At 38.7% G+C, this 25,119-nt stretch overlaps 1 long non-coding RNA gene across 1 annotated transcript; it reads right to left on the minus strand.

The window, feature by feature from the left end:
- Positions 1–683: 683 nt before the first annotated feature.
- Positions 684–19,777, minus strand: LOC143269492 (uncharacterized). Its single transcript, XR_013045921.1, has 3 exons — positions 19,638–19,777; positions 15,572–15,625; positions 684–776 (listed from the first exon to the last, which is right to left on the minus strand). It is a non-coding gene; the product is annotated as an uncharacterized LOC143269492 (long non-coding RNA).
- Positions 19,778–25,119: the final 5,342 nt, after the last annotated feature.

Consider the following 25,119-nt stretch of genomic DNA (forward strand, 5'->3'; position numbering starts at 1 on the left):
GTATAAAGGTGATCTAAATGAAATCACCAAATAGTGGGGGAGACAGAGTACCTTCTAAACATTTCTCATCACCACATAAATTCTCCAATTCTGGGAATGGGTTAAATCTAACTGAGTTTTTGGCCAAAAGGGATCCCTTGGGAACCTTCAAACAACCCAGGCTATTGCCAAGGTTATCAGTTTCTCTCTACAAACTGATGGTAAGGCCCCCTTGCTGAAGACAACACATACACAACTCACTGAACATGGAATAGCTGAGGTGATTCTACTGACAATCTCTCACTCTTACTGACTAATGTTCATGGTACTTTGCATTGATACTGTGGAAAAAGGTAAGCATCCACCCCGCTACAAACCCTCTGCTCTGCAATGGTGACTTGCATGTAAGATGTGCGGGTATATAAGTGGCATAAAGCTTGTGGGAGTAACCAACCCATATCTGATTGGATTTAAGACCCTCTCCATGAGATGGAACCCAACCCCAATACTGCTCTAATGGCCAGGAACTTGAGACTAGATAGACCAAGGACCTAAGTGAAAATTAAATACTACTGTCTGCTGAAAAAACACAGGAACAAAACCAACTCCAGTGACAATGTATTATAACTCATAGATTAATGCCTTGCTCATAGACATCAGAGAAGCTTCGTCTTGTATTGTATGGAAACAAACATAGAGACCTACAGCTGCACAATGTGGAGAGAGTGGGAGATCTTGGAAAACTCAGTCATCAATGGGATGTCCATCAATTCCTTTCTCTCATGGCTCGGCGAACCCTGCGGAAGAGGTAGTAGAAAGACTGTAAGAGCCGGAAGAGATAGAGAACACCAAGGAAACAAGGCTGTCTAAACACAGCAGGACCAATGAGCATATGAATTATTGAAGACTGTAGCAGCATGCACTGGGCCTGCAGAAGTTTGAGCTGGATAGGGTTCCAGTGCCGAGAGTTTACATAATCCCACTTTCTAAACCCAGAAACTATCTCTAATTGATAAGGGATCAAAATGAAAAAAAAACTGGTTCTCTCTAATGGAGTCTCACTGGATATACAAACTACTCTTAAGGCCAGACTCCACCCCCAGCATTAGATGGCCAACACAAAACAAACTCTATGGCATTTTTTGAGGTTATTTTGTCTGATAATACTTTGTCTGGGTTTTTTTCTTAACCTATAAGTCTTTACTAATATATTATGGTTTCTGTTTTGCATTTTTAGGGGATTTTTGCGTATGCCAATGTGGGTGTCTCTTCTCATTCTTTTTCTTTGACTTTTTGCTTTTCCTTTCATTTGTCTGTTTTGACCTACTTAGTTTGTTTTTTTAAAATCTCATTTTACTTCATTTTCTAAAAATGTTTAGATGCCTATTTGTTTTTGAGAAAGGATGTGGATTTGTTTGGTGGGGAGATAGTGAGGATATTGGAGGAGTTGGAGGAGAGGGAACCACAATTAGGATATATTTTATGAAAGACAGGTCAATTCTTAATTTAAAAAGCCCTAATCAGCTACAAATAAATTGATGTTTCCTTACTCTCAAATAAATAACTTTAGGATTTAATTCTATTATCTGTGAGGTTAATTGCTTTCTATAATATTTGGTTTTGTTTGTCAAGCAAACTCTATAAATTATATTCCACCATCTTCCTTGAAATCTGGTCCTCATTTAAAATGTACTGACTTTAGTGCACATCTATCAAATCACAGTTCTCTAGTCACTAGGGTGTTAATTCAAGGCTGGGCTTCCAGCGAGCTGAGTTCTCATAGAGGAACTGGTATCGATTCCCTAACACCCGCCACCCCCACCCCTGCTTCAGTACTTTTCTTTAAGTAACTCTAATTTTAGAGACTAGGAACTAGATGTCGGAATGTGAACATGATATCATTGGACTTGTAAATCAAACAAAGGCTTGGGTAGCATCTCATTCATGCACTGTCTGTTCTCCATGCCACTAGAAGCTTCATGTGAAAAGGATCAGTTTTTATCATTCTGTACTCCAGCACCAAGGACAGAGAACTGTGCTGCTAGTATGAATGAAAGCACACTGAGGAATTCCTCAAATATTTGTAAGCCAATGTAAGTTCAAAGTTCTGCTTTGGTGGGAAACACAGATCTCTAGAGACAGAACCACTAGTAATGAATCTTAATGTTGCTCTTAATATCAGCACGAGTTATGATAAGTCATTAACTCCTTTAACTTTTTTTTCCAGTGAAATTGGTGGGGATGATATACAAGACAGTGATTTTGTTAATACTCAAAGTAATTCTGTCCCTCTTTCCCACAGATGGGACTATAAATACAATTTAGAAGGTAGAATACAGCTAAATAACTAGATCTTGGGGGAAAAAATAAATCAATTAAATATAAATATTTCAGGGATTTGGTTCATATCAGTGAGGGATTCAGGCTACCAGAGCTGTCCAGGTCAACTATTAAACTGAAGTGGGTGCCTGTACCTGCTTGCCTTTCTTAGAAGCAATGTCAAGAGGGATGTTGGGAAATAGGCCTTCTGAAGGGTAAAGGGAGAGCAGCAGAGCCAGCAAGAGCAGGCTCGGTATCCACTAAAGGAGTAAGGGCCAGAGGGTTAGGGTGGGAAGAGCTACAGCAGTATAGTTCTAAGAAAATCATTCAGGCTGCAGAGGAGTCTCCAAGCAACAGTTGCCTAGCAGCCAATGTTGAGCAGAAACCATCTCTAATAACACCCCCATTGTAGTTAGTCACTGACTGGCAACAGTCCAAGGAAAACTGGTCTGAGTGGTGGCTCTGAAGAGGTGGTCCCTTGAGCTGTCAATCTACCAGTCCACACAATGGCTCTTGAAAGAGAATCCAGCATTGCCATAAGATATACACATATATGATAAAACTCAGAAAAAAACCTTCCTTAAAAGTTTCTTTTTATTACCATTACTTCATAATATTAAGCTACATCCTGACATTTTCCTTCTCTTATACAATTCTAACTTTTCCAGTTCCACTCTTCATTCCAAAATGTCTATATTTACCATTAAGTCAGATTCTGACCCCTTCTCCCCAACTCTCTAATGAATTCTTGCCCTCAAATATAGTAATCAGTTAATATGCATTTTCTTACAGCCACCACTTTTCAAGTATAAGCCAAAATCCCTCCTTGAAATGCCAATGTAGTGATTTCAATACAACTTGAATTGACCTTATAAAAATATGCAAGACTAAACTAAACTCAATCGTTTTCCTCTTCCTTTTGGCTACCAATGTGACTCAATATCATCATTCCTCTCCAAAGATGTCACACTCGAAAAAGTTGAGTCTTCTTCTCCTCTTGATATATAGAGGACAGTTGGGATTTGTCAACCCCCCACTCATTTCTAACCACAGCATAACAGTCAATGTCATCACCATCCTAATATCACACTGTGACATTAGTGTCCTTCCATTAATCTCACTCCATGAAATAAAGGGAGCATTTTAGCATTATTACAGTGTCAGTGTCTTAAAGAAGGTTAAAAATGGCTTACTATCCAGCATCTAAGCAGCAGTTTCGGGTCAGGAGCAGTTTTTCAAGCAGAGGGAAATTAAAGTTCCACATCTGTGAAAACATTTCGAATGATGTCAGAAATGGAAAACTAATGTAAAACATTGTGAAAAAAGCATTGCAAAAAATCTTTATAGATAATTCTTATTTTCTACCATATTGTGTAATAATACAGCATGGGATTTTTGAATGACCTCTTACATAATTATTTCTAGACACAAGGAAATTCTGTTTGAAATCAAAACTAAGTTTCAACATAAGGAAAAGTGGCATAATCTTTTATTCCATCCATGGAAACAATAAAATTTAAACTGTGGATTTTAGCATTCAACAGGGGATTGTTAAAAAATATTTTAACATACCTTCAAGGTCTTGCACAGATGAGGACTTCAGAATAATTAATGTTAACCAGAATTAGGATAAATTGGGCAAAGTAACAGTCTGTGTTAACAGTAGCCCTGCATGTGTGAGTCAGACGCAAACAAATCTTAGAGCTTTAGCCATGAGCTGGATACTCTAGAGTGGACATATGGAACTCCCTCTCCAGCCACCCTCCCTCTACGTATTCTACAACTGCCTCTACTTCTCTTGGAAGTAAATGTAACCTGAATAGAATACACAGCCTCTCCTCGAAGTTCTAAGAATGAACTGAGCATCCTCTAACCAAGAAGAGCACAGAGCAACTTTCTCATCTAGAATTTGCCTGGTATCCACCTCTCATGTTCTCTTTCTCAGCTGAGATGACCCATGCCTTCAAACGAAATACTTCCACCTGGCCCTTCTGCCAGAAAAACTGGCCGGTACAACTGCAAAGAGACTTCCTGTCTTGGTCCTGACATTTCTGCTTCACCCTCCTTCCCAAATTGCTAAGCTGCATCAATACACATAGTTTTGTTGAACATTTAGGTATGAGCTGCTAAGGAAATGCAAATAGTAACATGCAGACAAAAATGCATATACTGTCTCTCTCCACCACACACTTTCCAGGCAAGGTGTTCCAAACCACTCGAGGCTACCTCCTCCAAAGAGAAGCAATAGATGTAATTATCTTACAATGTAGAATCATGCCAACAAATAGCCTTAGGAATGTGCTGCAGAATGGTATGTCCCCAGCTCATTGCCCTTTGCCCCTATTGTGGGGTTGCCTACCACTCACCAGGATTAAGAGAACATTCATCATCACAAAACTCACCTTCTGTGCAGAATTCCTAATACTTTTCTCCATGCTTTGCATTCACCGAAATGATAGACTCATACTCTTTTTTTGTCAAAGAACACATTTAGTTTTTTTCTTTTTAAAATTTATTTTTAATTAAACATGACATCATTTCACCCTTTCCTTTCCTCTGTCCAGTCCTTCCTGTGTACACCCCTTGCTCCCTGTGGAAATCATGGCTTCTTTTTCTTTAATTATTATCACGACACACACACGCACACTTACATGTACACGCTTAAGTGTATAAATACAACTTCTCAGCTCACTTAGTGTACTTGTATGTGTGTCATTTCATGATTGAGAACTTGGTATTATATAAGCAATTAGTGGGCGTCTCCCTAAGAAAGTCTATTGCTCTTGCTCTCAGTGTTTGCTCTCCTCAGTTCCAGTAGTACTTTGTCAATGTGGAGGACCCCATGAGATTTCCCCCTTCCATGTCAGCAGCCTGTTGTGCTTATTTAGATAGCCATGCTGAGGTATCATGGACAAAGCTTTCCTGTCATTTTTAGGAGACACATTGTCACAACAGGTGTTCCACTCCCTGTTCTGCAATGTCCACTAAGCCTTAGGTGAGGGGGTTGTGTTGTAGACATACCATTTGCACCTGAACACCCATGATCAGTTGTTCTTTGCTTTTTGTTGTGGCTTTTCATAATGGTCCTTGTCTGGTAGTCTGTTTCAAAAAGTGCTTATTTCAATGAGTGGTGAGAGCTATACCCATCTGTGAGTATAAGGATAAGTAGGTAGAATACAATTAAAAATATGCTGGATTAGGACAGTGGTAGATTCTTCTCTAGGATCCATGACATTGCTAGCCCTGGGTAGTTTTCTAGGTTTCCGGGACCAGATATGGTTTTCCATCCTATTGAGAGAGCCGTTGGTTACTACCAACATATGTATACCACCACTGAACCTTCAGGATTATCATGGCATGCTGGTTGTTGTGCTTCCTGGGCATCATGGTTGGGTAGGACTATTAGTTGTATTACAGCTGGGGAGAACTATCCACTGCTTCCCTCTCTTGGAAGCTTGTATAACATGTTCCAGTAGTACAAAAACTAGTCCTCAGGAAGGAGCCTTTCAAGTCAGATCCACTCCGAGTCCAGGTCTTTTTTCCAAAGTGCATGATGTCTTTAGCAATAAGGACTACCATCAACATCTGGGAAGCAAACACGGGCAACAGCAATAGCCTATATTGTTTGGGAGTCTCTTGGAATCCCATGACCAACCAAAGGAGAGTTTCCCATGCTTGGGATTGGGGCTTTTGTTATAACATGTCTATGGCTCACGGAAGGAGCTTTGTCAGCCCAGGTGATATAACTTCATTTAAACTATGTATATGTACATATGCACATAGATTTGTATGTGTTATATGCTATTTAGAGTAAATAGTTAATTAATAATATGATACATATAGCCTTTTCAAACATCCTTAAGGTTTCTTAACCTTCTTCACTCCCTCTCCCCTGTACTGGCCTCAGGCCCCCTCCCTCTTGAATTAAAGCACCCTCTATTGTATTCATTTCTCCTTTCATATCTCTTATATCCTGCTATCCCATTCTCTAGCTCTTCCCTTTATGGTCCCCTTTTTTACTCTCCTGGTTTCTGTGGTAGTGACTCCATGCTATATACTCACATCTGAAGACTTGGAGCTAGGAACCACAGATGAGAGAGAACATTCATCTTTCCAGGCCTGGGCTATCTCACTCAATATGATTTCTTTTAATTCCATCCATTTACCTACAAATTTTGTGATTTTATTTTTCTTGATCAGCGAACAGTATTTCACAGTATATACTTATCACATTTCATTATCCATCCATCTGTTGAAGGACATCATGGTGGTTTGAATGAGAATGCCCCCCCCCCCCCCGCGCCCCATAGACTCATATTTGAATGCTTGATCCTTAGTTGGAAGAACTCCTATTGAGGAGGATTGGGAAATATGGATCAGTTGGAGGAAGTGTGTCACTGGAGATGTGTTTTGAGGTTTCAAAAGCCTATGCTAGGCCCAGTCTCTTTCTCTCTGCCTGCTGCTTCTCTGGTGCCAGCTTGCCTGCCTGTTATCATGTTCCTAACCATGATGGGCATGAATTCACCCTCTGAAACTGTAAGCAAATCCCAGTTAAATGACGTCTTTTATTGCTTGGGTCATGGTGTCTCTTCACAGCAATAGAAAAGTAACTAAGAAAGACATTTAAGTTGATTCTGTTTCCTACCTACTGTAAATAGAGAGACAATGAACATTGCTAAGCCAATACCTATGGAGTAAGTTATCAAGTCCTTTAGGCATATATCAGAGGACAGTATAGCTGGGTCACATGGTAGATTTATTTTGGAAGTTCTCCCCACTCATTTCCAGAGGGGTTGGGGCAGTTTTCAACTCCATCAACAGTAAGTGATAGCCCCACCCCCACATCCTCTTTAGCGTTTGTTATTGATTTTTGCCATTCTGACTGGAATATGATGAAATCTCAAATTTATTTTGATTTTAATTTCTTTAATTGCCAGGGATTTTGAACAACTTTTTGAGATATTTCTTAGACTCCTTGATTTCTTCTTTTTGAGAATTCTCTGTTCATGTCCCAAGACCAATTTTTGAATGGGTTATAGGTTTTGTTTTGTATTTATTTTTGACTTTTCCATATATTCAGATGTATAGCTGTCAATGATTCTCTCCCATTTTGTGGGTTCCCTTTTTACTTTATTGGTTGTTACTTTAGCTGTTCGGAAGATTTTTAAATTTATGAGGTTCCACTTGTCAATTGTTGGCCTTAATTGCTGGGTAAATGGAGTCCTATTCAGAAAGGACTTCACCAATATTATGTAGTGTGATACCAGTGTTTTCTTCTAGAAGTTTCTGTGTTTCTGGTTTCACATTTAAGTCTGTTATCTGCACAGTTTGTTTTTGTGCAAAGTGATAGATATAGATAGAATTTCTTTTTATATGTGTGTATCTAGTTCTCCCAGCATGCTTTGTTGAAGATGCTGTGTTTTCTCCAGTTTATGTTTTTTGCCATCTTTGTCAAATATAAAGTGTCACAGTTATGTATACTCATGTTTGGATCTATTTTGTTAAATTGGTCTACATGTCTCTTTTTATGCCAGTACCATACTTTATTATTAATTTATTATTATTATTATTATTATTATTATTATTTACTCTGTAATATATATTGATGTCAGAAGTGGTAATTCCTCCAGTATTTTTTTTTGTTCTAAATTTTTTGGACATATTGTGTCTTTTGGGGTTTTAAATGAATTTTAGGATTTTTTTTTCTGTTTCTGTGAAGAATGAGATGGGGATTTTACCTGGGATTGTATTGAATCTGTAAATAGGCTTTGGTAAGAATGATCATTATTATGATATTAATCTTACCAATGTTTTGACTGTGTGGATATAGTGAGCAGTCCTATCCCTCTTGCTGATTTCAAATAGATTGCTTCAAGTCTTCCCCATTTAGCATGGTGTTAGTTGAGGGTCTGTCATACAGTTTTTATTATGTTGAGGAATGTTCCCTCCAGTTCTACCCTCCAGGACTTTGATCATGACAGCATGTTGGTTTTGTAAAGGATCTTTTTATATTTATTGATATAATCAAGTGGTTTTTATCTGTGTCTACTTATTTAATCCATTGCATTTATTAACTTGCATATGTTGAATGACCCTTGCATCTTCAGAATAAAGCCAACTTGGTCATAGTGGATAATCTTTATGATGTATGTCTATATTCAGTTTGCAAGTTTTTATGATTTTTTGATGTTATGTTCATCAGGCTATTGGCCTGTGTTTTTATTTTCTGTTGAGTCTTTACCTGATTTTGGTATTAGATTAATTTTGTCTTCATAGAAAGAGTTTAGTAATGTTCCTTCTATTTCTTGGAATAGCATAAGAAAGATTGGCTATAGATCTTTGAAAGTCTGGTAGAATTCTGGTGTGAATTCATCTGGGCCTGGGCTTTTTTTAGTTTGAAGACTTAATAGTTTCAATTTCTTCACTTGTTTTTATAAGTCTCTTTAGGTTGTTAATCTTCTTGGTTTAACTTTGATGATTTTGATGGATCTAGAAATTTATCCCTTTCTTTTAGATTTCCCAATTTAATGGAGTACATGATTTTTTAAAAATATTCCTTATTCTGAACTTTTATGTGTTTATTGTACAGGTTTTCTGGTCATGTCTGAGCCCGTTAATTTAGGTACTTTCTTTCTTTCTGTCAGCTGGCCAAAAGTCTATCAATCTTGTTTATCTTCTCAAAGAACTAGCTCTTAGATTCATTGACTCTTTGTAGTCTTTGCTTTGTTTCTATTTCATTAATCTCTGTGCTGATTTTTATGATTTCTTGCTGCCCAGTGGATTTGGCTTTAGTTTGCTCTTGTGTTTCCAAATTCTTGCCTTGCATCATTAAGTCATTTATTTATACTCTTTCTGATTTTTTAATGTAACTACAAATTTCCCTCTTAAAACTGCTTTTAATGTGTCCCAGATGTTTTGTTGTGTTGCGTTTTCACTTTCATTTAGTTCCAGGAATTTTTTTTTATTTCCTTCTTGATTTCTTCCTTGGACCATTCATCACTGGGTAGTGGGTTGTTTAATTTCCAAGAGTTTGAGAATCACACTCTTTTCTCTCACACATTCTCTTAATAAATCACTGCTTTAAAATTGCTATCTCGGGGATTCTTAGTTTTCCTTCCATTTTTTGGGGGCAGGGAGCAAATATTTTATGACTTAGTCCCTGTTCATGTAGGAAATTTTTGAGAGGTTTTCTTGATTTTTTTTTCAAGTGACTCCTAACATTTAGTACTGGGTTCCTTTTACTGTGAATGATATTTCTCAGCAGGCACATGAGAAGAAACACAAGAAAATTCCAGTTTCCTAACTCAAAGCAGGTAAAAATGTTTACTGAACAATCTAATGATGTATTAAGAGTTAAAATAAAAACAGGGCAAATCACTGTTTTGTTTTGTTTTTCACTCATCCAGTTCTAGAAACTAAATATTTTTAAGTTTCTTCCTTTTTTATTTTGCAAGATTAAATTTTGAATAATAACTAAACTTTAAAAGATTTTTTGCTCTTTTATATCTGAAAGAATGGTAGAAATGATTCAAAAATTTTAAATATAAACAAAATTATTAATTTTAAAGTTTAAATTTTATAATTTAAAGATCATAAATGGTCTTATCTTTGAAGCTAAATGTATCACTTGAAAGCAGTGAAAAATAATTAAACTAAATGAACTGCCATACTGTTTGTTGCTATTAATTTTACCACATTTATATTAAGATAAAGCAAATCATGAAAGAGAAGTAAAAACATAGTAGCCATTTGTTAGCTAATTTCACTTGGTGGTCTACTAATATTATAGATGCATCATTAATTACAGCTGGACATGCACTGACTCCCTGCCTGAAAGCCTCCCTCCTAATATAGCCCCTTAACTTTGGCAACTATCAAAAGCATGTTTCATCTTTAAAAGTTATCAAAATATTGATCTGAAACTCCCAAGTCTAATTGCCTGTTTCACGATCCCATTGTCTAGGGAACAAAGCATTGGCAACATTTGTCATTTTGAGACAATTATTCTCCTAACACTAAAGAAGATAAAGCTGCAGATCAATGACCTGTTGGGAATACTGAGTACTGAATGATCACCTGTTCTGTCAACATTGTCTTCTCAGTAACAGTGTAAAGTTAATTCATATGCCGTACTCATGTGATTGCAAGTGATAAGGGATTCATGATGTTAATCATAAATCAATTTTTGTACTCACCATTCTAAGACCTTCTGTGAAGGAGAAACATTATTTGTAATCTATCTTCAGTAGCATGGCTGTAGATAGATTGCCAGAACTTACTGAATTTACCATGTTAAAATATGATGTGTTAACTACTATTCTCTTTCTCCTTCTCCAACTGTGTGAATGTGTTTATACATGCATTATATGTCTGTGTGTATTATAATATATATGGCAGACCTTTTGTTTTTAAATAAATTTCATAATATCTTGGAAAGTTCAAATTGCATTATACATTATTTGCAGTAGCTATCAATATTTTTCTTCAAAAGCAGTATTCTCGAGAACTAGAGATGAGAACTGAAAAGTCCTACCTGAGATTCAGACAAAAACAATGAGTGGCAAATTGCCCGGTACATCCCATGTAGGTGGCTGATAAAGACATGGTTCAGATAAGATACACAAGAGCACACCATTGAGTTCCTAGAGTTAGTTGATCAAGCCTTGGTCTTTGTCGTCTCCTCTGGCAACAAGGAGAGAGTGGAGGAGGAGATTTGCTTTGTTGTTGTTGTTTTGTGTGTGCTACAATCAACTGTCCTAGGTTCACAGCACTTTGGTCTCAGAGGTTTGCCTTACAAGTGCATCACCACCAAGTAACTTATTGAATACAGTATGAGTTGAAAGCATGCCAGTGTCCCTCACCACCTGAGAATTTTCTAACTGGGAGGCTATTTCCTACCCCTGTGTCCCTCATCCCATAATTCAAACTCTGGCAAATGTTAATATGGTCATACCTTTTTAAAATGACTGCAAGGATAAGATCTTAGCCAAAGTTTAGTTGACTTGAAAAGAATCACTAGGCAAATGATTTCTCTGGTTAATTGATTTTTTTTTTTAAATTTTGGGTTGAGGGATAATGTGTTAGGGATAGGTTTGGTCTTACTTTATAGATATAGAAACAAAAAACCAACTAGGAATTTATTTCTTTTCCATGTGAAGAATGGCTGATGTTCCTATCACAATTCTGTGGGAGCTCTGCAATGTCACTGCATACATAGGTGCTTTCCAGATCACTGCTATGCCACCATAAAGCCTCCCTGCAAAGTGCAAGTTGCCCACTCCAGGTCCAGTTTCTCCATCTGCACTTCAGGTAATAGGGTGGATGCCACTATGAAGTCAAATTGTGTTCCATTCTATCAGAAGACATTTCAGTAGCCCTATAGGATGGAATTGTCACTGTCCAGAACTTCAACACTTGCCAGGTCCCCATATAGCTATAGATTGGCTATGAAATGCAGTTTTTACGTGTAGCCATATTCACAACTAAACACTGAGGTCCTGGTGGCAGTGGTTGGGTATTGAAAGGTCATGTTCTCTGTAGCACAAAATCTTTTCCTTTAACCAGAGGGGGGGAAAATCTTGATAGAATAGTAAATAGGTGAGGACTGTGAAACATGCATTGCTGCTTAGACAACGAAGTAAAACTTGACGCTTGTTATTAAGTTGGCATGTGATGATGATACAACTCCAAATCAGTCTGTTTCTTCTCCTAGTCACTGCTTGCTGCAAATCAAGAACTGAGATTGACAGCTACTTATGAACAGAGACTGGACCTTGTTGACTCGACATCTCAGGGCTTCTCCATTATAAATGCAAAGAACAGGCACTGCTTAAAAGAAGAAAGGAGCGGGGCAGTGGTGGCACAGGTCTTTAATCCCAGCACTCTAGAGGCAGAGGCAGGCAATTCTTTGTGAATTTGAGGCCAGCCTGGGCCACAGAGTGAGTTCCAGGAAAGGTGCAAAGCTACCCAGAGAAACCCTGCCTTGAAAAAAAAAAAAAACAAGAAGAAGAAGGAGAAGGAGGAGGAGGAGGGAGAGGAGGAGGAGGAGGAGGAAGAAGGGAATTTTACAGTGACTTAGGAGCCAAATAAAGGCAAGTAAAGATGTGCTAAAAACATGTGGGTATCCGTTACCTAAGGATACCAGTTAGTACCAAGGGATGCCATCCATCTAAACTCTCCAAGTCTCCTTCTGTCTTCAGTGCACACAATAAACCCCCCTGTGATTTAACAAATCATGAAATGGTTACAATGGGTCTAAACTTAGTGCACTGTGCCATCATTCCCCTACCCACCTTCATCAGGACATGGTGCTTGACTGATAGACTTCCTCCTCCTTTCAGCTCTCTCACATAGGATAATTTAATATTTCTCCAGAGTATCACCTTCTGGTTCCCTCATCTGTCCAAATTGTTCTACCAAGTTGCTTCCATCCCCACTTGAGCAACCATCACATCTCACTTGGTTATCACCTCTAGTGTGGAGTTTTAGAAGCCTGGCATCGGCACTCATTTTCTGCCGCCTTATTTCTCCCAACACATTTTTCATGTAGCAGTCATAATAATCTTTCTGAAATGCATGCCCTGTAATGACAGTCCCCTAATTAAAATCATTCAGTGAGTTCATTTCCCTTACAAGCAAGGTTGAGTACTTTAGGATGCACATGAAGCCCTGTATTATGGGGCCTTCAGCAGCTTCAGCTTTTTCTCTGCTCCTTCCTGTCCCCTCCCTTTTATCCACTCATAGCCAACTGCTTAATGTCTTTTGAATGCATAATTTTCTCTCTGTAAAGTGGCCATTTTCCTCATTTGAAATGATGATCTTTCTCTCTGTACCTCTCCCAATCTGTTGCTGTATCTGGAAGCACTTACCCACTTGTATCCATTAGTCATTTCCTCTGAGAAACCCTCTTTGAGTCTCATTCAACCCAAAGATGCAGTGAGGTAGTCCAGATCTCTGCTCCCACAGTATCCTATGCTTTGGATATTGTGGACACAGTGAGTTTAGTTCTAATTTTATTGCTCTCTACTTCGGTCACAGTTGACTGCTACTTCTATAAATATAGTAATGTCTGTTCTCTGCCTTGCTTGTTGTACTTACCCTACATATAGTATGAAATTATATGAACAGTATAAATTTCAATTAATCTCTTTTAATAGATTACAATGGAGACACTAAGACACCAGAAACAAACAAACAAAACCCCTGAAATGATCTATGAAACTATAGTGGCAGGTCTTATATTCCTCTTAGTTTTCTCATAAATGTTTTGCTGAGAACTGAGGGCCTCAGATCTCTCCCCATAAGTCTCAGAGCTCAGATACAGGCCTTGGATCATCTCCTCTGGTCTGAACCCACAGATGTGTAACATATTCAGGCTTTCTGGAGCCTGCAGAGCAGCACCAAAGCCCTCCCTCTCTGCCTTGTGTTTGTGTAGGAAAGGCTGATCCCTGGAGAGCACTGTCAATGCAGCAGGAAGTCCTTGCTGAACCCTCCCACCACCTTCTCAGTCTGTGGGTTTCCGTGAGGTGTGTGTCTTACTTCAGAAAGGCCCTGCTAGTTTTTCCTCATTTGTTCTTTCTTTCCTGGGAAATAAAAGGAGAAACTGCGCCAGAGGGTGATCAATGCAGTTCATCAGGATACATGATACTATCTAACCAATAAAAAACGACTCTTGTGGTAGCTATACTTAATATCCTCCTGCTCTATTGTGCATTTCCCCCCTCAATCACTCTCTTATTCAGATATGATAACCTCACTCACATGACCCTCAAGCAGCTTTTGTGAGAGTGTACCTTGGCTGTCTGTAAAAGCTGTCTTTCAAAACATGAATCTCTTTTCTCCTTCCACAAAGATCGTTTCAATAGCCTAAGTATTAGTTCTTGAGTTACACTTTTATGCTATTTATCATGTAAGCACTAACTATTCTTACTCATCCTTTCATGGGAAGAGCTCCAGAAAATTGAAGGTGAAAATGAATCTGGGGAAATAAGCACAGGTATTTTAAATGTGCAACTCAAACTAAGAGCAATAGATGATTTTTTATCATGAAGATAAATGCCAAATATTATTCAATATATACATCAATCAAAATATCAGATTACCCCATGAAGATACATAATTTTATGTACACATTGAAATAATTTGTATTTAAAATAGATAGCTCTTAAAAACATCTCATTAAATGACAAAAAGTAGTCATAAAATACCATATATTTAATGATCTCATTTATATGATGCATGCAAAATGAGTCATATCCATAGGTAAAAAACTAGATTACTGGCTGTGTAGGGCTGGACAAGGACAAACACATAGACAGGAAGTGACTTCTAATAGGTACAATTTTTGATTAAGGTATTCTAAAATTATATTTAGGTGATTGTTACATAATTCTGAAAATATACTAAAGTGATTGAACTGTTCACTGAAAAAGCAAGCCTTAAATGTATAAATTATCTCAATAAAAACCATTAGAAATTAGAATATTCAAATTAAAAGAACCAACTGATACTGAACTATATTAATAAACAATTTTAAAAGTAGATAAAATGAGGAAAACCAGAATGTACTAAGAATGTCAAAGCTCTCTGTTGTGAGAAAACTAGACTTGTCCTTCATCAAAAATAATAATGATGAGAACCAGTCTAGTTCTTGTCAGAAGATTCCAAAATAAAATTGGGCGATGGAGCCTTAGTGCTTAGCAGGTATTATTTAGAATCCAGCAATAAAATACATTCTATCATAGACATAATTACAGACTTAAACTGATAGAATACTCATTTTGGAGAAAGAAAACTGGATTATTTTCTGTATGAACACCAATGGGACTCAACCGCATTCCAGTTGTCACTCAGGAAAAGCTGAGTTCAGAAGAAATGAGAACATTCAGAAATCTGTAGGCATATGAGAACATCCAGAAATCTTCAGGCATATGAAGACTTGAATGGTTTGACATTAATTCACTTTCCAGGACAATGAAGTCTTCAGAGGAAGGCATGAAAGATTCCAGATATATTTTGCCTCATTCGTGGCCATAAATACTTGATTTTCTGTTTTCTTTTGCAGCTAGGACCTGGGACACAATTTTGACCACTGGGCATCATGAAGAGGTGTTTTTTTCTTACTTTTTTTCTTGTAACAGACACAGTGTCCCCTGACCAAAGGATAAAAGCTACATAATAGGGGAAAGAGAACAGATCAACAATGGGAGCTTACATTCTCAGTGTTGGCTAGGCATTCTAGGTCTAAATGTTTAATGCAAGAGATAATACTTACAATCAGTGTTTCTCTTTCTTATTTGTAGGGAAGTAAATTCTGAATGAGATATTCCTGTAAAGACATGTAAAAAGAGACAATAACAATAAACATTATAATAGTAACTGAAACTTCAGGCAACAAAAGGGAAGTTAGGGCTGGGCGGTGGTGGCGCACGCCTTTAATCCCAGCACTCGGGAGGCAGAGGCAGGCGGATCTTTGTGAGTTCAAGGCCAGCCTGGTCTCCAAAGCGAGTTCCAGGAAAGGTACAAAGCTACACAGAGAAATGTGGGAGCCCGTTCTGGGGTTCCTCGTGGCTTTACCCAGCAGGTCCGAATAGAGGATGATCAGGACCACGGGTCTGAGTGCAGGTGTCTGAGATGGTCTGCACTTGGCTGTGCTGGGGGAGGAGGTCTTTTGCTCCACCCCTTGGCATCTCTATAAAAACCCTGGGCCAGAGACAGTCGGGGCCCATTGGAATAGGTTCCAGGCCCTCTCGGGGCTATCCTTTATTTTCTATCTGTTTATCTCCGCAAGATTCTCTGCTATAAATCCTTCTATCTAATATTTCCTGCTGATCGCACTCAAGAAAACTCTGGGAAGCTGTGGGGGTGGTGGGTAAACGCCCCACAGAGAAACCCTGTCTCGAAAAAAAAAAAAAAAAAAAAAAGGGAAGTTAGAATTAACTTTAGAAGTGTCTATTGGACCCCATGGCATGGGCAGACATACTTGATAAATTGAAATAACTAGAATTATGATTCTTATTGTATGGTCTAGACACAATGAAAATATGCATGCTGTTTTTATTTTAAATGTGAAATATTAGTTTTCAACATTTTTTAAATCATTGAAATGTCTCTAACATTTGAAAATTTCATATTATTTACAAGCTGAACTTAATGTTAAGAGGCTGAAGTTTGTTGGTTTTTCTTCAAAGGACAATAAAGTTGAATATTCAAGAGTAGGTACACTTAATTCTCTCTTTTTTTTTTTTCACTGCAAGAAAGCTTAGAGATAAAATCAACAAATCAACATTACCATATAACTTGATAGAAAGCAAAGCATGCAGGGAAAATCACATAAGTAAAAAGTTGTACAATGAGAAGAAATTGAAATTTCTTTTCTACAAGTAAGGAACTTCACATTTTCTCAGACAGGCAAATCGAGAAAATAAATAATAATCGTGAATAAGGCAAAATCATATGCAGCAACCGGCAGTAATGACTAAGAGCAAAGGGGAGCGCTGTGGTCTTCACGTTTATCTCAAATGGATATTTGTGTGGGGTCATTCGCATTTTCACTTTCTTTGTTTTCTTGGGGGAAAAAATACATTCTATCATAGACATCATTACAGACTTAAGCCAATGAATACTCACTTTGGAGGAAGAAAACTAGCTTCTTTTCTGAATGAACGGCAGTGAGACCGAACACCACGCCACTCCATTCCACTCCCCTTTACCATCTAGTGTGCCAGATTCAGGCAGCAAAGGGAAGAGGACACACGTGTGGCACAAATCTTCAAAGGTCTTATTAATAGTAAGAAGAACAAACCCGGTGCCAGCTATTGGGATAAATTCTGAAAGATCAGAGAGACAGAGCAAGCCACAGCCAACCTCACTACCCCAACTCCTCAGCTGATCCTGTATGCCTCTGAGTCCTCACCTGAACAGATCTCAGCTGAACTACTGCTTAAAAGCCTAAAAGCTTAGAAGCCTCTAGTTCCTGGCCCTCTAGCCTTATATGCCTTTCTGCTTCCTGCCATCGCTTCCTGGAATTAAAGGTGTGTGTCCTTTCCAAGCAAAGACATGAGATCACAAGTGCTGGGATTAAATGTATGTGCCACCATGCCTGTCTCTGTTTCCAGGGTGGCCTTGAACTCACAGAAATTCGAATGGATCTCTGTCTTTGGTAGGACTAAAGCCATGTACTACCACTGCCTAACCTCTATGTTTAATATAGTGGCTGTTCTGTTCTCTGACCCCCAGATAAGTTTATTGGGGTATGCAATAAATCAACCACACACATGGAGAATCTGACTATCCAGATAGTGTTAGTCATTGCCCAAATGACTCCTAAAACATTCTCACTGAATTCTGAAGCTCATGAATATCATGGAATAGGCTTTACTTTAGCTGTTTTTTCCTGTTTTCATAATATTTCCATATTTTGAAAATGCACACAGTAATTCAGAGAGACATCTTCAAACATGTTTTATGCTAAGTGTTCTTGAATTAATCATTTCACATTGCAGTCATTGTTTGAAAAGGGCTTTTACATCCCTTAAGTCTTTCTTTTCTGCATACGTCTGAAGCTCATTCCTGATTTTTCATGCATTTTTGTATAAGAAAACTGAAAGAGCAAAACTGAAACGTGAAGGCTTCTAGATGCATTGCAGGTCTGATATAGAAAAATAAAACACAGAAATTAAAAACAACCATGAAAAGGAAAAGCATCTAGACCTTTAGAGAAATAAACATATACATATATATCCTTCTGCCAGATCAGTCATTGAAAAGAAAAGGAGCCTGGAGTGATTCCTTTTATCATCTTAGAATTCTAAAGTGAAGACGAATTAAGGAAAGTACTGATAAAAGAAGGTGATTCAACAGAGTGCCAGAGATAAGCATAATTTATAAAGTCAATCTAGTGAGCCAGAAAACAAAACATCAGTAGAAGTATTAAAACATATATTAAGGCTAAACCAAAAAATGGAAGTGGATACTGTTTTGAAGGGGAGGAGAAGACTGGGTCTGGAGATGAGGAGCCAAAAGCCATAGAATGATTTTTATACTTGTGTGCAGGACAGTTTTGGGTAAATTTCAAGTAAAAGACACTAACCAAGGTTAAGGAATTACTGACTACGTAAAAGACAATTCCATGTAGTTTCTCAAGTCTGCATCTTACACCCATTAATAGCTTTCATTGCATAAGCACTATACTTTCTTAAAATAATTTATTCATTTTGATTTTATGTGAATTGGTGTTTTGCCTGCATGTATGTCTGTGTGAGGGTGTCAGATCTTGGAGTTGTGAGCAGCCACATGGGAGCTGGGAATTGAACCCAGGTCCTCTGGAAAAGCAGTCAGTGCTCTTAACCCCTGAGCCATCTCTCCAGCCCCCATAAACATAATTTTATTCTTGACTGTGAAAAAGATAAACTTTCTTCCTTGTATTATTCCATAAACTTATATTTAGAGTGTGCTCATTGTTTTCCTTAATATATAGAACTGCAAAACACTAAAGAACTTGGACCAGGTTTGAAACATCTTAGCATTCATATGAAACAAGATAATATCCTGTTCTTAAATATTCCTGTCACTGCTGTTGCCACAATCAGGTTCTTGATTTTGTGGTCCAAGAGTAAAACTGAGCTCTCTGATAATTAATTCTCTTGACAGTTTTATGCTGGGAAAGAAAGATCGTAACGATGAAGACTAATATAAATGTTGACATTTAACAAAATGCTGTAAAAGAAAATTTTATTAGACTACAGTGGCTACTTACCAATTGATTTCTTAATAACCCAAAAGAATAAATGGACCTAGCAAAAGTCTCTAAATTATTCTTAGAGAATAGCTTCTGTGGATGGATTTTGCTTTCAGAGATGATAAAATTGCCCAGGCACTACTCTTGGCTCCCATGGATCATGAAAAACCATGAATTCAAGTTTCTCAAGCCCTTTATCCTCAGGTCAGAGGAGAATGGATGTTCTCATGAGTCACTCACTGTTCATCATAGAGTTTAAAATCCATTCAGCATACCAAGAGTGGTTAGCTCAAATCAGGAACACAAATGTATCTACAGAGCTTGCAATTTAAAAACTGCTCTAAAATCATTCAAAGATGCAACATCCAATTAAATGTCCTCTTTTCACACTTAGGATATAAGTTCAATTGTCTGCAACTACATTTTACTTCTGTGTTTATAATAACAGTTTCAGAAAGATTCCTCGGAGGTGTTGATCTATACAATTCTCTTAACATTTGTTGCTTGCTGTTCACTAGCTACAATCATTAATGCTCCAGTAAATAGACTGTTTCTGGAGTTCTTCTAAACAGAAATGCTAATAAAGTCAAAGCCTGCCTACCTTGACCTGGAACAGAATATGGAATTAAAATGACTCCTCAGCTGCTATAACGTTTTATGATGATGGCGTGATAAGAAATTCAAGGCAGATGCTGCCTTAGAAGCAGAGTCCGTCTGCTTAGGCCAGCCCCATTTGAAGGCACCCCTTGATCCAGAGAGACAATAGATGATAGCGAGGAACAAAGAGTCTTTGCAAATATTGGCTGACCCAGAGCACTGTATAACTCCCTTGTTCAGCACTGAGCCGGTTACGGCCCTGTCAGGTTGTAAAATCAAAGGGTCCCCCTGCCCTCGCTCTCAATTTCAGGTTTTATGCCCTTTTCACATACTGAACAGAGTGCTATTGTTTCTCTGCAGAGTGTCCATTTTCACTTTGCCATTTCCCATATTTATTTAAGGTACTATGACATGGGTGTAGGGGGGGGTGCCTGTGTTATAGAGTTTTCATGCCTTCTGAAATACTTTTTAAATTTTTTGCTCATATTTTTTTAGGCGGTACTGGGATTTCTGCATGCTGAGTATGCATGCACTCTGCGGAGCTGTTTTTCTAGTCTATCTTCGGAACCATTAAGACTGGCATTTTATTATTAGCCCTGTATTTCCTTAGTATATAATATGGAAGGCAGACTTGACATTTTAACAGACTCCTTTTCTTTGTTTGGGTTTTGTTTTGTGTCCTTCTGTTGGTAAAACAGGAGCTCATCCCGTCACCCGGGCTGGCCTGGAACTCAAAATGTAGCCCAGGCTGGCCTGGAACTTAAAATGTAGTCCAGGCTGGCCTGGAACTTTGAATAGCGACCTGCCTCAGTTTCCCAAGTACTGAGACAACAGTCATGGGCTATCATGCTCAGCTTTAAGACTTTTCTTTAAGGAGGCCAACATAGTTACTATAGAGTAATCTTTTGGGAGGTCAAATGTTATGGCATTATCCTAAATCTTTCTAATAATACATATCATTTTCACATAATTTTGTTTCTGCAGGATGACCGAAGGTTTGAAGGAGCCTATTCCTTCCATCTTGTGCTTGGCATTAGCTTTTGGTTTCTGATGGGTCAGAATCCGTGCTGAGGATGACTAAGTTATTCACGACACAACTTCTAAGAGAGTGTGAACGTGACTCGAATAATAACTACCGCAGTCCTTTAATAAGGCTCATCTCCTGCTCACATTAAAGCCCTGCACTGTTTCTATAATCCAGTGGAATTTTACCAAAGTCAAATTAAGACACATAAGAGCACATTCTCCAAGTGCATCTCCTAATCCTTAGGAAGTGACTGTAATTGATTTACAGCCAACCAGCTGCACTGGGAACACAGCAGTCCCAGGTGGCCCTGCTGGCTGTGCTTGGGTGAGCCGGCATGCACAACCTGCTGGTCTGCAATTTTTTATTCACCACGTTGTAAAATACAAAGATAAAACGTGCAGTTGATGGAGAACTTGTAGCAGAAAAACTACTGGGGAGCCATATTGCTTAGGTAAACATTTACTTAAACACATTAATAAAAACGTCAGGAACATTGTAAAAGCACATAATCTATAGAAATTGCTAGGTGTTTCTAAATGCTTCCCCCCCCACCTCTCCTTTCTAGGTTCTACCTAAGGTGAACTTTCCCTTTCCTGTGACACTCCGGCACAAGTGATGGTGCTGTGTCTGGAAATGGCTGCATCTGCCTCCCTGGCTCAGCCTCGCCATTTAGATTCGCTTTGTTTCGTTAGCCATGGCCAATTATTAGCCTAATTATTAGGCTATGACTTTAAATTGAGCAAGAGAAGTGGTCATTTGTAATGATTTCTCTCTAGTTATTTAAAAATTCATCGAATTATTTTTAATCACATGTGAAAATGCTGAAAGTCTAATAATTGGAATCTTTCACCACTTACTAGGTAACTGAATAAGTATGGCTATTAAAGGTGACAGAGATAGATGGCAATGACCGCCTTTTCTTTTTCCCTTGACAGCTTCTGCCCACAACATATGTTCAGTACTATCAGGGCTATTGCAGAGAACACAGAATAATCAGGTAGACAGGTTCACAAACAGTGCCTAGGACACACGCTGGCCTCCCGGTGTTAACAAGGAGCGTCATGCTCACTTGTAAACACGGTCAGATAATGTGAGGATTGGTCACTTTAATTGTTGATTCTTTTTTTTTTTTTTTTTTTTAAAGATTTTTATTTATTATTTATACAATGTTCTGCCTGCATGTATGCCTGCAGGCCAGAAGAGGGCACCAGATCTCATTACAGATGGTTGTGAGCCACCATGTGGTTGCTGGGAATTGAACTCAGGACCTCTGGAAGGGCAGCCAGTGCTCTTAACCTCTGAGCCATCTCTCCAGCCCATAATTGTTGATTCTTAAGATCATGGTTAAAATACTCATGTTGTTTACAGACCCGCTAGATTTGAAGGTGGGATGCCCTCGTCTGACGTTACTTGTTCTTGTGTCATGGAAAGGAAGAAAAATTACAAGCTCTGTAATGGTTCTGACGGGTGACTCAACCATCCATGTTTTACCTTTAGAAAATAATTTGGGGGTTAAGGTTTGTTCTTGACTCTAAATTTTTTATGGATAATTAATAGGGAAATATTATTTGTTCAAAAGGTTATTAATAGCCACCTGCTTATTAACTTCTTCCTCTTCTGGGAAAAAACTGATGCCTGAATCTGATTCCAAAAAAACATCTCAGAAGCTAGCGAGATGTTCCAGTGGTTAAGAGTGCTTCCTGCAAAACCAGAGGGTCAGAGTTCAGAGCCCAGCACCTGAGCAACAAGCCACGCATGGTTTTATGTGTAAAACCTCATTAGTGCTGAGGAGGCAGAGACAGGAGGATTGCTGGGGCTTGCTGGCTACCAGCCTAGGCAAGAATATACCACGAGTTTCTGGTTTAGGAAGAGACTCTGACTCAAGAGAACAAAGCAAAGGGTCACCGAAGGGAACAAATGCTACCTTCCTCTGGCCTTTCCGAGTGTGTATGCATGTGTGAACATATGTCACACATACCTACCACCTCTATCACAGTCATACATACACACACACACACACACACACACACACACACACACACACACACCACAGGGGCAAGGGGGGGGGTGAGAGGCGAGAGAACAGTTCAGGAACCCAATTTTAAGGAAATTTACGTAATTCACAAGCCTAATTTCACAAGCCTTAAATTGTCACAAATCATTCATAAAATAACACATCTATGCCCATGAGTTTGATATATGTATTCTTTTATTGTAATTTTTAACATATCATATATTTTATGTACACATATCATTAGAGTAGGCATTAAGGAACTAATTGGAGAATATCACTGTTTACTTTCAAAGAATATCAAGAAAAGTAAACTGAAAAGATGCACACCGATATAATTCAGTCTCCATTTTCATCCCGTGAGCTTATTCAACACACTCACTGGTTATAACAACCAGTGTGTAGGAAATACTACAGAACATTTCAAAGAACAGTTGGTCAAAACAACAGATAATCACATATAAATCAGGGATCATAATTTTCAACTATAACAGTTATCTTACCTATTATATAGGCCACCATATTGCAGCATTTCACAACCTGTGGGTTGTGAAAGGGTTGCATATCAGATATCCTGCATATCAGATATTTATATTACGATCATAAGAGTAGCAAAATTACAGTTAGAAAGTAATAACAAAATAATTTTATGGTTGGAGGCCATCACAACATGAGGAACTGTATTCAAGGGTCACATCATTAGGAAGGTTGAGAATCATTGCAGTATTGGTTTGGTTTTTGCCAAATAGGCATAAGTTAGAGCCATTTGGGAGGAGCAATCTCAGTTGAGAAAAAGACCTCCATTGGACTGATCTGTACGCAAGTCTGTGGAGGCATTTTCTTAATTAATATTGACATAGGAAGCCCCAGCACAGTACAGATGGTACCATCCCTGCACAGGCTGAGAGAGCTGGCTGAGAAAACCATGGGGTAAAGCCATATTCCTTTACCCCATTAAAATAAGCAATGTTCCTCCATGGCCTCTGGTTCAATTCCTGCCTCCAAGTTTCTGCTTTGAAGTTCCTGCTTTGGCTGCCCTCAATGGACTGTGACCTGGATAAGTAAGTTAAATAAATTCTTTTCTCTCTAAGTTGCTTTTGTCAGTGTTTTATCATAGCAAGGGAAAGCAATTGTCCCCCAAGACTGAGCAGGGTACCATTCTCTCCTACAAGAGGGTGTGTTAGGGGTGGAAATAGTTTGCTCAGCTAGGATCTCCTCCCAGAGCCAGATGGAGCAGCAAAAGCGGCAGAGACGGTAGCCAGAGCCTCTGTGACCCAGAGAAACAACCTGGGCAGCATATGAAGCAAAGGAGAGCAGGATCCTGTTCACTTTGATCCCCGAGCCTGGCTCAGGAGTCCCAACAAGTTTACTGGGGATGGGAAAATGCGGGGAGGCACCATGGAAGGGCTCCAGAGTACGGAAGTGGAATAATTCAAGGAGAATGAATAAGGACTCTCTCAAGAACTAAGTTGGTGCCTCCTTTCCATGCTACTATAGCCAACAAGAACCTTTGGATCTATGAATTGATAGAATCTTTTGTTCATTAAACATTGCTTAGGTTGGACTTCAGTATCTCTTGAGTTATGACTTTTTTTGATCACCTGGCCTTTGCTCAAAACAGATGACATTGAGCTTTCAAAGTGCTTCACGAAGATTGTCTCCTCTTTCCCACCACTCAGTACGACATGGTGACTTCAGGATTTGCATCATTGTCCTGTCCATCCTCTGTATAGAGGCTTTGTTACATGTAGATAGCATAACACTAACCCTTGAGTGTTTTCTAGATTTGGAGATTCATTTAAATGCCATGTAAATGCACCCGAAGAAGGTAGCATTGGGAAATAAGTTCACAACAGATGCAAAATCAGGTGTTGGTATAGAATTCCTGGGAACTTTATGGTTGGGTAAGTCCCAAGGTGTGGCCTGTTGGAGGAGGAGCACCTAATTCCCTAAGTCCACACCTGATGTCCAAGGACTTAGATACTCTGTCCTTCCAGATTTATCATCTACAACATACTTCTCTCTTTCTCTTTCCACACCCTGTCTAGCACCTAGATACCCTATGGCTCAGACATCTCCAGCATCCTGGGGTCTTCCATGTAATCCAGGCTTCACCTTCAGAGCTTCCTGGACCTCTATGCAGGAACTGCCCTGCTACACACATACGTCAGCAGTATTCCTTAACCATGGAGGAAGATTCTACCATCACTTTACTTCTGTATCATTCATGACTTAAAGCCAGAGTCACATGGCCAATGCTGCCTACTTCTGCTGCTAGCATGGGATGGACTCTGTCCCCTTCTTGAACTACATTTGCAGAAGCTATGATTTGTGGTTACTTTTTAGGAACAGAAAATTCTTTAGGCCTTTTCCCTTCATGAGTTTCAGGATTAGTTGGGTGGTGTCTTAAAACTGAGCCCCCCCCCCCCGCCCCCGCCTTTATTCCAT

Source organism: Peromyscus maniculatus, chromosome 19 (assembly GCF_049852395.1).
Source record: "Peromyscus maniculatus bairdii isolate BWxNUB_F1_BW_parent chromosome 19, HU_Pman_BW_mat_3.1, whole genome shotgun sequence".
Lineage (NCBI taxonomy): Eukaryota > Metazoa > Chordata > Mammalia > Rodentia > Cricetidae > Peromyscus > Peromyscus maniculatus.